This window comes from Agelaius phoeniceus, chromosome 7, assembly GCF_051311805.1.
Source record: "Agelaius phoeniceus isolate bAgePho1 chromosome 7, bAgePho1.hap1, whole genome shotgun sequence".
In the NCBI taxonomy this organism is placed as follows: domain Eukaryota; kingdom Metazoa; phylum Chordata; class Aves; order Passeriformes; family Icteridae; genus Agelaius; species Agelaius phoeniceus.
The window spans coordinates 29188169-29199426 of record NC_135271.1 but is presented as its reverse complement, the minus strand read 5'-3'; the positions used below and the strand labels follow the sequence as shown (position 1 = coordinate 29199426).

Genomic DNA, 11258 nt, shown 5'->3' with positions numbered 1-11258 from the left:
TAACAGGTAATATTCCAGCCTAGTATAAGCTCAGAGAGAAGAGTTTATTAAATCATTATCTTTTAAAGACTGAAAAAATAAAATAAAAAGGGAGGGGGAGGGGCGGGGTTTGGTCACTATTAAACACATACATATTGAAAAAATACATGCATCTTTTATCTGTGGACATATCACATGTTCTGGAAGATGTACAGACACACCTTCCTTGCCAGTCCTGGGCAAACAGGCATTGGTAGAGTCATGACATCACATTTCTCAATCCTGCTGCCCAAGGAATGTTTTTCCATTTCAGCTATTATGCCAGTGATGGAAATTAGAGTGGCAGCAGCATCCTTGAACTGAAGAGTGCATTTCTGAAAGCCACAATATTTGGAGGACCTTCCCTTCAGCCCCAGCGTAGCAGCCTTTGGCAGAAGCTGAAGAGAGAACTGTCCTGTCTGTCAAGGACAGACACACATCTGTCCTTGACACACCCTGAGCAGAGTGGGAGCAGCACCTCTGGAAGGATCTTACAAGCACTAAGCCAAGTTTTCAGTGCAGCAATACTGGCTCAGGGGGAAATCTCAGAGCTTTAACCTCAACATACTATTCCAAATACATAGCTGGATGCTCCACTATGAATATGAACTTACAGCTATTTAACACTTCATAAACATGTGTTTAGCAGCTAAGCTTTTTGATATCCCGTATTTTTATCAAGCTACCTTCTAAGCCCAAAAGCAAAGATAATGGAGAATCAGCATTAGTTTCTCCAAGGAAGGGCAAAAGACAACAAAATATATTCTTACACATTTGGTATGCATATTTTTGGGAGTTATACAACTTAAGTTCTGCAAGGCAATTTTCTGAACTTTCACTGACAAACAAATCTGATCTGAAAAATCTTACATCAGCAGGGTTGGTTTGCAGATGTTATTTGTGCCATTTATTTATCAAAAATAACTAGAAAATGTTTTTAAAACATCATTCCAGACTGTACAAATAGGAATGTGACATGGGCTGTCTGTTTTACTTATACTGTTTTACTGCTTCGTATTCTGAGCAAACAGAGAGGCTATTTTCCCCAGGGGTTCAGGAGGGCATACTATTTCATATCTTCAGAAAATTGTTTCTCTGGATTTCAATCTTTTTAGCTAGATATGACAAAATATAATATCAAGAACACTTATGCTTTTTATCAGCTCTATTTTCAAAGCATAAATAATAGATCAGTATATATTTAAGTCAGGTGACCAAGTCTTATTTCTGAAATCAAATAAGCATTTTGCAATTTTTAAATGATGCTGTACATTTTCACTACAGCATCATTATGCCTTTAAAATGCTTTCAAAAGACTAATTTATAAGCATGAAGTGAATTTGAAGATATTTCACTAGTGTTAATAATACCTCACTCAGGTAGCATTCAATTTTCTGAATTCCTGGGTTAATGAGGCAAATAAATCAAAATTAAATTGGCCTAGGGAAAAAAAATCAAACAAAATTGCATCTATTACGTTATATATTTTGAGACTCCTCCAGTACTGTTCACAATGGCAAACAATATTCCAGCTCTCAGAATCATTACACTCACTCAGAATCAGAGATTAATCCCACAATCTGAGATTTAAAATCAAATAGATCAGACTTCATGACTAGACAAACATAATGCCTTATTATGATGTATCAGGAGTATTCACAAGATGTTGTGCACAGTCTTAGCCAAGTTCTTTCCATTAAGTGTCCATAATTTCTGCTGCCTACCATTTCTTCAATAATTCAACCAATTCCTTCCAGGAGGATTTTACCATTGCAACCTGCTAGGTCTTTTCTTTTAAGATAAGCCTTAAAAAGAAAATACATTCTGCAACCAGGCTATCATTCACCATTTTTTAAAAAGCCAAAAAAACACATAGATCTAGGCAAATAGCTGAAACAAACAAAAATCCTAGCATTTCTGAAAAATAAATACTTCTAGTCATACTGCTATAGTATGAATCATGGAAAAAATATTACCTTCACCCCCTTCTCTAAAATATGAAAGGAAATATTTTATAGATACTATAAAAAAGATCCTACTGTTGGGGAATACCAGTGTTGTCAGCTCTTTTTAAAAAAGTGGTTAATAGTATACAATATAGAAAACTAAAGAAGCCAAAGTTGTTACCAGAAATAATAAACTCAGCATGAGCAAATAACAATCAACAAATAATGACATGCAATGAGTAGTTGCCATTGTTATCCCCTTATTACTTGTAGTCAAGTAACAAATTCACTTCTCTACCCAGAGTCACCTACCTGCACAAGGGCAGCCTTTCAGCCTAAGGAACTTCCTACAAACATGGAGCCCCAGCTGCAAAACAAACTTCCCCACTGAGCTGTCATCACCTGGAAAGTCAGCAGCATAGACCCAAGACTTCCACATATACAATATTTACATTTTTTCATGGAAAACACTGCAGAAAAGTAGACTGGGTGGTTTTTTCCCCAATGTAGGTTACTACTGGCTGTTAACATTTAAAATTTAATGGCAGTAAAAAAAACAACTACTTTTTTGCATATTTTAAAGGAATTAAGGGCCCAAGTGCCCTTAAGTGGCACAGGGCAAAAGCAACAAGAAACAAAGCAAAACCACAGTTGCATGTTGGCCCCAGGTAGCACCTTCCTTGTGGCCTTGCAAAACAATTTGTATGGTCAAGAGCTTGCTTAGGAGCAAGTTATATGGTGATCTAATAAATTTGTTTTGATTTTACTCCCTGGGGACAAACAACACCACAATAGCTACTTGCTAGAAAATAGTGAGCAAAAAAAGACACCCTTCCTTCCATTGCATTAGAAAAGCTTTCAGTTTTATCAATCTATAACAAGTGCACATGTACAGCAAGTGAGCAGCCTCCACAGGCAGGGATTAAAAGACAAAGCCAGCCTAGCAAAAGCACCCTCTGCTCATGGTAGGTTGGGAAGGGAGTGGTGCTTTCAGTCCCTATTCCACATCAGCCACTGGGCTCAGCTGCCTCCTGTGCCCCAGAATGACCAAATGGTTTTGGGGACAAGGGGTGTACATTTTTGACAGTTTAAAGAATGCAATTCCAAAAGGTGTTGATTTTACCTCAGTACAGAACAAAATAAGCACTTCCCCAAGGTCCTATTTATTATTAATTATTAGTTATTTATTATTAATTATTAGTTCAGGGCCTAATTTTGACATACCAACACCACTCAGTGCTTGGCTGCTGAGGAGACAGGTATTTTACAAGAACATGTAGTCCTACTTCAAATTATCCCTTTGAGTTTAGGTTGTGACAGACAACACTGACAGAGTCACCATCCAATGGTTATTCAATTGCTTGCTCAGAATGACACAGTAATTTTATTCTGATTCTTAGCTCACAGAACAGAAACCACAACTGCTATCAGTCCTCTCAAGGCCTTATGCTCTTTGGCAAGGAGTACTGATTTGTGTTTTTATAGCACTACCAGGTAGTTCTTGTGCACTATCATTATCCAAATAATTTATAACAACAAGTGAGAAAGAACATCTGGAAATAAACCAAATGCATTTTGATCTGCTCAGGAAAAAGATGAAACATTGCTGGGGCACCTAAAAACAGCCTCTTAAATCAGTATGTGATGCACGTCTGAGATGCTCTGATGTTCTGAAAGGCACCTAAAAGCATGTAAACCTGCATTATTACCATGCACATAACCAACTCATGAGTATTATCATGGGAGCAACATGAACACAGTGACATGTCAACTGCCTGCATGATCAGGCTTTGGCCATAAATTAGAATATGAAATTTAGATTAGATTAGAACACAACAAAAATGTTTAAAGAAACTCTTTCAGAAAATAAAAGTATTGTAAAAGCCAATGGCACCAGACTTCTTTCTACCACTAAAACAATGTTAATTTAAAAGCCAAGATTCATTTGAAAACGTTTACCTGTAAATCAGAAAGTCCCCAGAGATTAATTTCTGCACTTATGCTATTTGCAAAAAATATTTAACTTAAAGGCATTCCTTTTTTCCTGAAATAATTGCATGCAAGATGAGAACTAAAACACAATCTGAAGTGTAGTAAAGGTAATTGCTGCACTTACTGCTCGTGTCATGTTGATGTATTACTATGTATCAAAGGTCACAGTTCTGTACTCATACATTATCAAATTTGAAAGAGCAATATTCGAATCTGACCAACCTTTAAACTGCCTGGAATCTGTGTGAAAATGGATGCAGGCTAACTTGGATTTGGAAAAAAAAAAAAAAATGAACCCATGTTCTGGAAGGGGTCGATCAAGCCAGACTTACAGGGTTACGTGTCACTTCTGTGCCTCTAATACCCTCTTAGATTATCAATGAGGTGAAGTACACTGATCACAAGCTAAAGCAGCTGTGCTAATGAAAATGAAACAGTCTGAAAAAACTAGGTAATTCAGGCCTGTGACACAGGGCAGTACATTGTGGACAATAATGGAGGAATAAGGACATAAATCACCATTTAGATACAATAAAAGCTGCAATACCCACCCTGAAACATCTGTGGAATCGTGGGCCAAAGTCAGCACCTTCACAACTCCACAATTCTCTCTGAAGCTGCCACGTATTTTCAATCCTGAGTCAAGGCAGGTTTTCCTGCCTCTACTTCAGCACACACAAAATTTTGCAGTCCTGTGCCAGGCTGACCTTTGAGGGTGGAGAGCTGGCTGCTCATGCCATGAGCCAGGAGTTCTCACAATTGGCTGTAGCACAGACAAATGGGTCCTATCAGAAACTACTCAACCTTGAACAACTTTCTTCTCCTACATATGCCAGTCCAATTGGGGGCAGGGGCTGCATTAAAGAGGCAAGGGCTCCCTCATCCTTGTTTGGTAACATATGAGGTCCTCAAAAACACCCAGATAACTACAAAACTCAAGTTGATTAAGTACAGCCAGCACAGAAGGAACTATTAAACAGAATTATCACCTCAAATCATCAATTAAGCTCAGGCAAATAAATAGCTTTTTCATTATCAGCTTTTTCCTCAAGAAGTTAGATACACAGCAAAGACAGCATATATTCAAATAACAAGCTATGTAATTTCATTTCATATGCTTTAAAATTTGCTTCATTTGGTAAAATAGTAAATTTCAAAAGGGAAGCACAAGTTCAAATATTTTCTCAATTACAAGCAGAAAAGCTAAGACAGACATTTCAGGAACTGTATTAGAGCCTAAGAATTCACACTAATTATTGTTTTTGCCATTGATTTTAATGGAATTTCAACTGCAGGTGATGTATAGTCAAGGCTACATCTAGGATTAGAATGATTAAAGATAATATTTCTGATTAAAGATAATATTTATAGTACATAAACAAACATACCCTTTACTAATGCAACAAGGCTATTACAACGAGAGCATCTATAAATATACAGGTACTCCTGTTTAAATAAAAGCTCACTATACAAAAAATGCAAGTACAAACATTCCTAAAGAAATAACTTTCACATTTCCTTTAAAACATAATTCAAAACAGTTTTCTTAAAAAGGAATTTTCTTGGTGGTTTTGTAAAATGTTTTTGAGTGCTGAACAAGTCAAAAATTAAGTTTCATCAACTGAGCAGAACTCCTTGAAGTGATGCAAGGAATTAGAGGGCAGACCACTTGAGAAGAGCTGGAAGGTCTTTGTTGCTTGAGTTTTCTACAAATCCAGCTTCTCTATTTTCATTGCGGCAGCAAAATGGAGAGAGAAAGAGAGAAAGAATGATTATTTCAATATAAGTTTACAAATTTAGAGATGACTTTGAATTTACAAATTGAACACCCAAAATTGTCAGCTCTCCAGTATCTGCACCCCTTATTTTCTCCTATATCTGATTATCTTGGGATTTTGCTGCATGTATTCTTCTCTGGCGGTTGCAATCTCCCTTTTGCAAATTACTTTTGTCACACAACAGAAGGAGAATACATGATTTCACAGTGGCAAAGGCTTATGAAGGCTTTCAGGTGCTCCTGAAAAACATTAGTAATTGTCCACTGAAAACCCTAGCAGTACAGTGCTAGGTACCTACAGTGGCAGTCCTGAAATAGGTTTATTCCCACAGTGACTACTGTGAGAAATAACCAGTATTACAAGACTTGGTCACGACATCCCCTTCTACCCAAAAATTTAAGTCATGATCAAATTGATTTTACACAACCTTGAAAGTTATATTATGATACAGTGCTTTAGATTTTTCACTGTTGCAAAGTTAAATAATCTACTGAGAATCTTTCAAGTGTTTGCTTTAATCTCAAAACCCCATGGTTTGGGAACAAATTATTGTATAATCAATACATTTCATTTTAAAGCTCTTCTCACTATCCTGCCTATCATATACCTCTCTAGATCTTATTCTTCATAGAATCACAGAATCGTTATTCTTTCAGAGAAAAGATTGAATGTGACCTGACAAGACCCCAGAGAGGCCCACAAATCAAAAGCAACGGTGAAGTCAAATTCCTTGAGACTCGCAATCTTAAGGGACAACTCCATTTCTTATTTTTTTAAATGCTGGGGAGTAGCAGTAGCCATTGTTAAACACCATTGGAGCTTATCCAATTTAGATAATGTTGTGTAAAAAAACCTCTAGTAAAAACCCAAGGCTAGAATTCCCACCTACTCAGGATGCCATTCTTCTTGTACAAAGGCCAAGAATCCAAAGCAGGAAGTACATTGAATTTCAGACTACCAGACAAGCTCAACTAGGACACATTTCTGATGGATATTTACAGTCTGTCCTCTGATAGAAACATTGGTGCATGACTATACACCAGGATCTGGAGCCAGTCAACCCCACCAGCTGTAATTCCTTGCCTTCAACACCTTCCACAAACCTGAGACATATGAATTCCACCTAAAGACCACACCATAGAAGAGAGGAGCACTGCCAAAGACGAGTAATCATTTCACATACATTTCCCTGTCAGTGAATCAAAACTTTCTGACAACCACCAAAAATCTCCATCACCCATATATATGGCATATATACTGCCATTAAATACATTCTTAAGCAAGTATAAGAAATCACATGCCATCAATCAAACACAATCCACTAGTCATGGAGCAATCTTTTATTGCCCTCTCATTTTAAATCTAATCCTTCCTGCAAGGGTATTTGCCCAAATTATTAGGAATTTTCAAACTTCCAGTCTTTTTTCCTGGAAAACTTACTCTCCTCCTAATGTCTCTGCACTTGATGTATCTGCAGACTTTTTTTAAATTAGCCTGTATTAAGGATATGTTTTCTGTACAGTCTCCTTCAGAGGCTCACTACACCAGAAATCTGGACAGGATTGCATTTTACCAATTCTAAAAGGGAACTGAAACATGAGATGCTGACTTCTGAGGCATTAACTTTCAACCACATGACTGGACAGGAAAGAACTCTTAAGAGAGATTAGGGAAAAAAACCAAATAAGCCTAAAGCAGTCTGTAAGACATGGAAGGAAATGAAGGCCTAAAGATTTTGCTTGAGAACACTCAGGGAACTGGTCAAATTATTATTTGCCAAAGCCACAAAATGAATCTTCAGGGGTATTGTTCTAGTGCAGCATTCACAGACAGGACATCCCTTACCCCACAAACAGTTTTCCTCATGGTAGAATACCTAACAAAACCTCACTCCAGAAGCAGAATAAATAAGGAGAAGTAGCTTATTTAAAACTTTCTTTACATCCAGTACTCCTGTACTGAATGTGTCTAGACTTAAAAAGTCTTTAATTTTTGTTAAGTTTTTAATAGCAGACTTAGCTACTGAATAATCAAAGTTTCCCCAAGCCTTCTCACTCCTCCAGCACCACAAAACCACAAGTGCACAAACATTGCTAAGTTCAGAACCATATACCAACAAAGAAGTGTTTCTCCCCAGCCTTTAGGTTAAAAAACTTTCTAAGTCTCTCATAATAGCTAGACAGCTTTTTTTCTACCAAGTTTTTGTCATATGCTTATTCTGGAACTAACTCTAAAAAGCAAACAAAATTCTCTAAATAGGAGTCCTTGTCAATTCCATCCTTATTATTTCTGACATAGGAACATGATAGTAACCTGAGTTATGTATTGTCATGTGGTAACAGCCAAATCCTACCACATTTTCTGAAAAAATCTCTTCAAGCTCATCTTTCTTATCTCTTGATTAAGATTTCATTCTAAAAGAAAAAAAACCACTATCCCTTCTCTCCCCCAACTGTTTCACTCCATCTTTAAGTCCTTCCATTGGCTTCTACTCATGTAACACATGGGGTTCAATCTTCTTAACTTCAAGGCAACCATACCCACTCTTAGTCACTTGCTTTTGATAATCTCTAGACCATTTCTAAACCATCAACTTTTGCATTACCTTCATTTTCCATTCCTTGGGAGCATCTCTTTCCTGCATGGAAGCTAAACAGATTTCTTGAGAAATCACCATAACAAGAATCCACCTAATGTTTTAATTCAAATTGTCCAAGGAAAATCAATTGTGTTCTCCTTTAGAAGAAGTATTAGAATTCAAAATACTATTGCCTTTTTTAACTCACTTCTAAAGTAAAATGTAAATCTGATTGCCTCATTTCAATTTATTTTGAAGTAGAACACTCATTTGTCTTTTGTGACAGTTTTTACACAGCCAAGATACCTCCTCCCCAGTTTATAAACTATAAGCAAATAAAGGACATTTCTACAGTTACTTATAATATTCCAGAGTCAATAAAAACACTACATCAACAAGCTTGCTAAGTATTACTTCACCACCCCACTCAATTTTGCTTTTCATCCTGGCCACAGAAAGAAAGCGGGCTCCTATAACATTGTAGAAGCCTAGTCCTGTGAAAAATCTGAGTACTTCTGAAAAAACTGAGGTTTGAGCACATGCCAAGATGTCATTAGACAACAAAATATGGAACCACAGTATTTCTTTAATTTTTTTCCCTCTACTTTCTACCATTTCCTCATTCTTAAGAGTCAAACTGCAACTGGATTAAATATGACAATTGCTCTACTTTTTTTTGTCTACATACTCCTACCTCCAAGGTTTTTTTTGTGTTACAGAGATGACTAAGTGTGGTTAGTGCTGTTCATTTACAGGTATTTTTGGATTCAATTCCTCTTGGACAGGTGCCTTTTACTATTGCCACAGTTACAGTACACAGAAGCCAAGAAGCAACTGCTGCAGAAACAGAATCCTCTTCCCATGTTCGTATCAGGACTGGGCACCAACACTTGGCAGGAGTAACATGTGAATGCTTACTGTAAAATGAGAACAGCTCAGTCCATAATGGTCATATGTATCATCATGAGCCTGAATTCACCCACAGATTAACCCTGTGCGCCCTCATTTACTAGAGCTGCTTTAAAACCCTGAAAAATTACAAAGTTAAAAATAGATTTTTCTCTACCAAAATTCTAGGACATCCTTTACATAATCATCAAGCCTTCTGAAGCAGTTAATGGAAATGACTGCTCATACATTTATTTTTAAGTATGAGAGTCTTTTAGGACAATTCTATCATGCACTTAGAACTAAATCTTCCTGTGCTCAAAGGTTGTAGTTATTTTTAGGTCACAAAGCAGGTTTTTCACATTCTAAAAAGTATATGTTTTCACATCAGGTTGACTGTCTCTACTTTACATATTTGATATATTCAGTGATATATTAAACAAAAGTACCAATCACTTCTGTGGAAAGTTTCTCACGTCACATTTAAGAATCTTGTGAGAAATAATTCCCCACCCCAACCCCTCCAAATACCTTTTTTTTTTCCACAAAATAGTTCATACTCCCAAAATCCTAAAAACGTCCATTTCTTTGGCAAAAACAGGACATGTGAAAATATACATGTTCCAGGCTAAAACATTTTTAATATGTAGGTCCAATATCAAGTTTTCTCAGTCAATTCTATAGATATTACATGCATTACAGCTCAGCCACTGCTTGCCATGGAAAGACCTGAAATTACTCAACAAAAGACCAGACACTTCAGATGCACATTTTTAAAAGGAAGTAATATCTGTGCTTAGAGTAACCTTAAGTTCTGAACTGACAGTAATTCATGCCTTCATCTCCCATATGATGGATCAGGATATCAAATTTTACTTCTTTTTAGCACTCATAATGTAAGTATACCCAACAATTTACTGTGCTGAATTACCACATGGTCTGTGATTTGTTTTCTCACCAAAGAAATAAGCCTTTAAGCAGATAAATCAGCGAGGCACAAAATGCAGTGTAGAGATTAGCAACTTACAAAAAAATAAGTAAGCTTTGCCCCCTTTCAGGCAAAATTGTTTCCATTTCAAATAAATTCTATAATCTAAAATATCTTCTCTCAAAGTATTAAAAAATTAATTCCCCTATCACTTTGTACCCTGTACTTTTCTCATACTGTAAGACATGTCCTGAAAAGAGACTGTTTTCTTTGTATTCCCAACTAAGATAGTCACACATAAAATGCCTATTTGCTAATTGTTCATGTAAATATAGACAAACACCTATGAGTACTCCTTTAATCACATGCCTACATTCTGTCTATTAAGACTGCTAAATAAAATATTAATTGCAATTAATATAGTGAAGCAGAAAAAAATCCCTTCTTAATCTAAACACAGACCACACTTGTTTCTGACTGATGTGAGGCTGAGCTTCTAAACTATCCCCAAAGAATCAGAAAATAAAGCATGCAGTTGAGAAAGAAAATTAATTGCTGTTGTTCATGTAATAATTATGTCTTGTATAAAGACATGGATACTAAGGTCACATTGAGAAACATGCTTTTCTTGTAGAGAACTCTCAAACTACCAAGATTGAGGGGTTTTATTATCTTTACAGAGTAAAAACCATTAGATTAAAAATTATTTTGAAATTTGCCTCTCCCTGTAGTGAGGTACACAACACTGTATAAAATAGAACTTTTATCAAAAATATTACTAAATCAACCAAGTCACATATGTTCAGCATTTATTTCTAAAAAAATCTGATTGACTTAGGTACCTCACAGACACCAGAAAAGTCCAATCCAGGATCGCAGCTGTTACATTTAACAGGAAATGTGTAACAAATGTCCTTATCTTAAAAAGCAGTGCAATTTTAAAAAATTACATTTTCAGTAATCCAGCAGCAAATATTCATTGCAATTGTATCATTAAATAGTATCAACTAGCTTTAGGTACAGTTAGAAAAGCCTTTTGGCAAATGCACATGCACTTCCCCTTCTCATGAGGATCTATTTCTATCCTATCAAAGCCACCTTAGCTACAAATAGACATGCTCCTTTTAAGG

The 11258-nt window shown here is 36.3% G+C and overlaps 1 protein-coding gene across 1 annotated transcript in view; it reads right to left on the bottom strand.

Moving 5' to 3' along the window:
- The window catches only part of LNPK (lunapark, ER junction formation factor), a 55071-nt gene that overhangs the window by 551 nt on the left and 43262 nt on the right, over positions 1-11258 (bottom strand). Inside the window, exon 14 of the transcript XR_008534587.2 lies at positions 1-5679. This exon is cut by the window's left edge and continues 551 nt beyond it. The gene's annotated coding sequence lies outside the window, so the exon portion shown is untranslated. The remainder of the gene's footprint in view (positions 5680-11258) is intronic.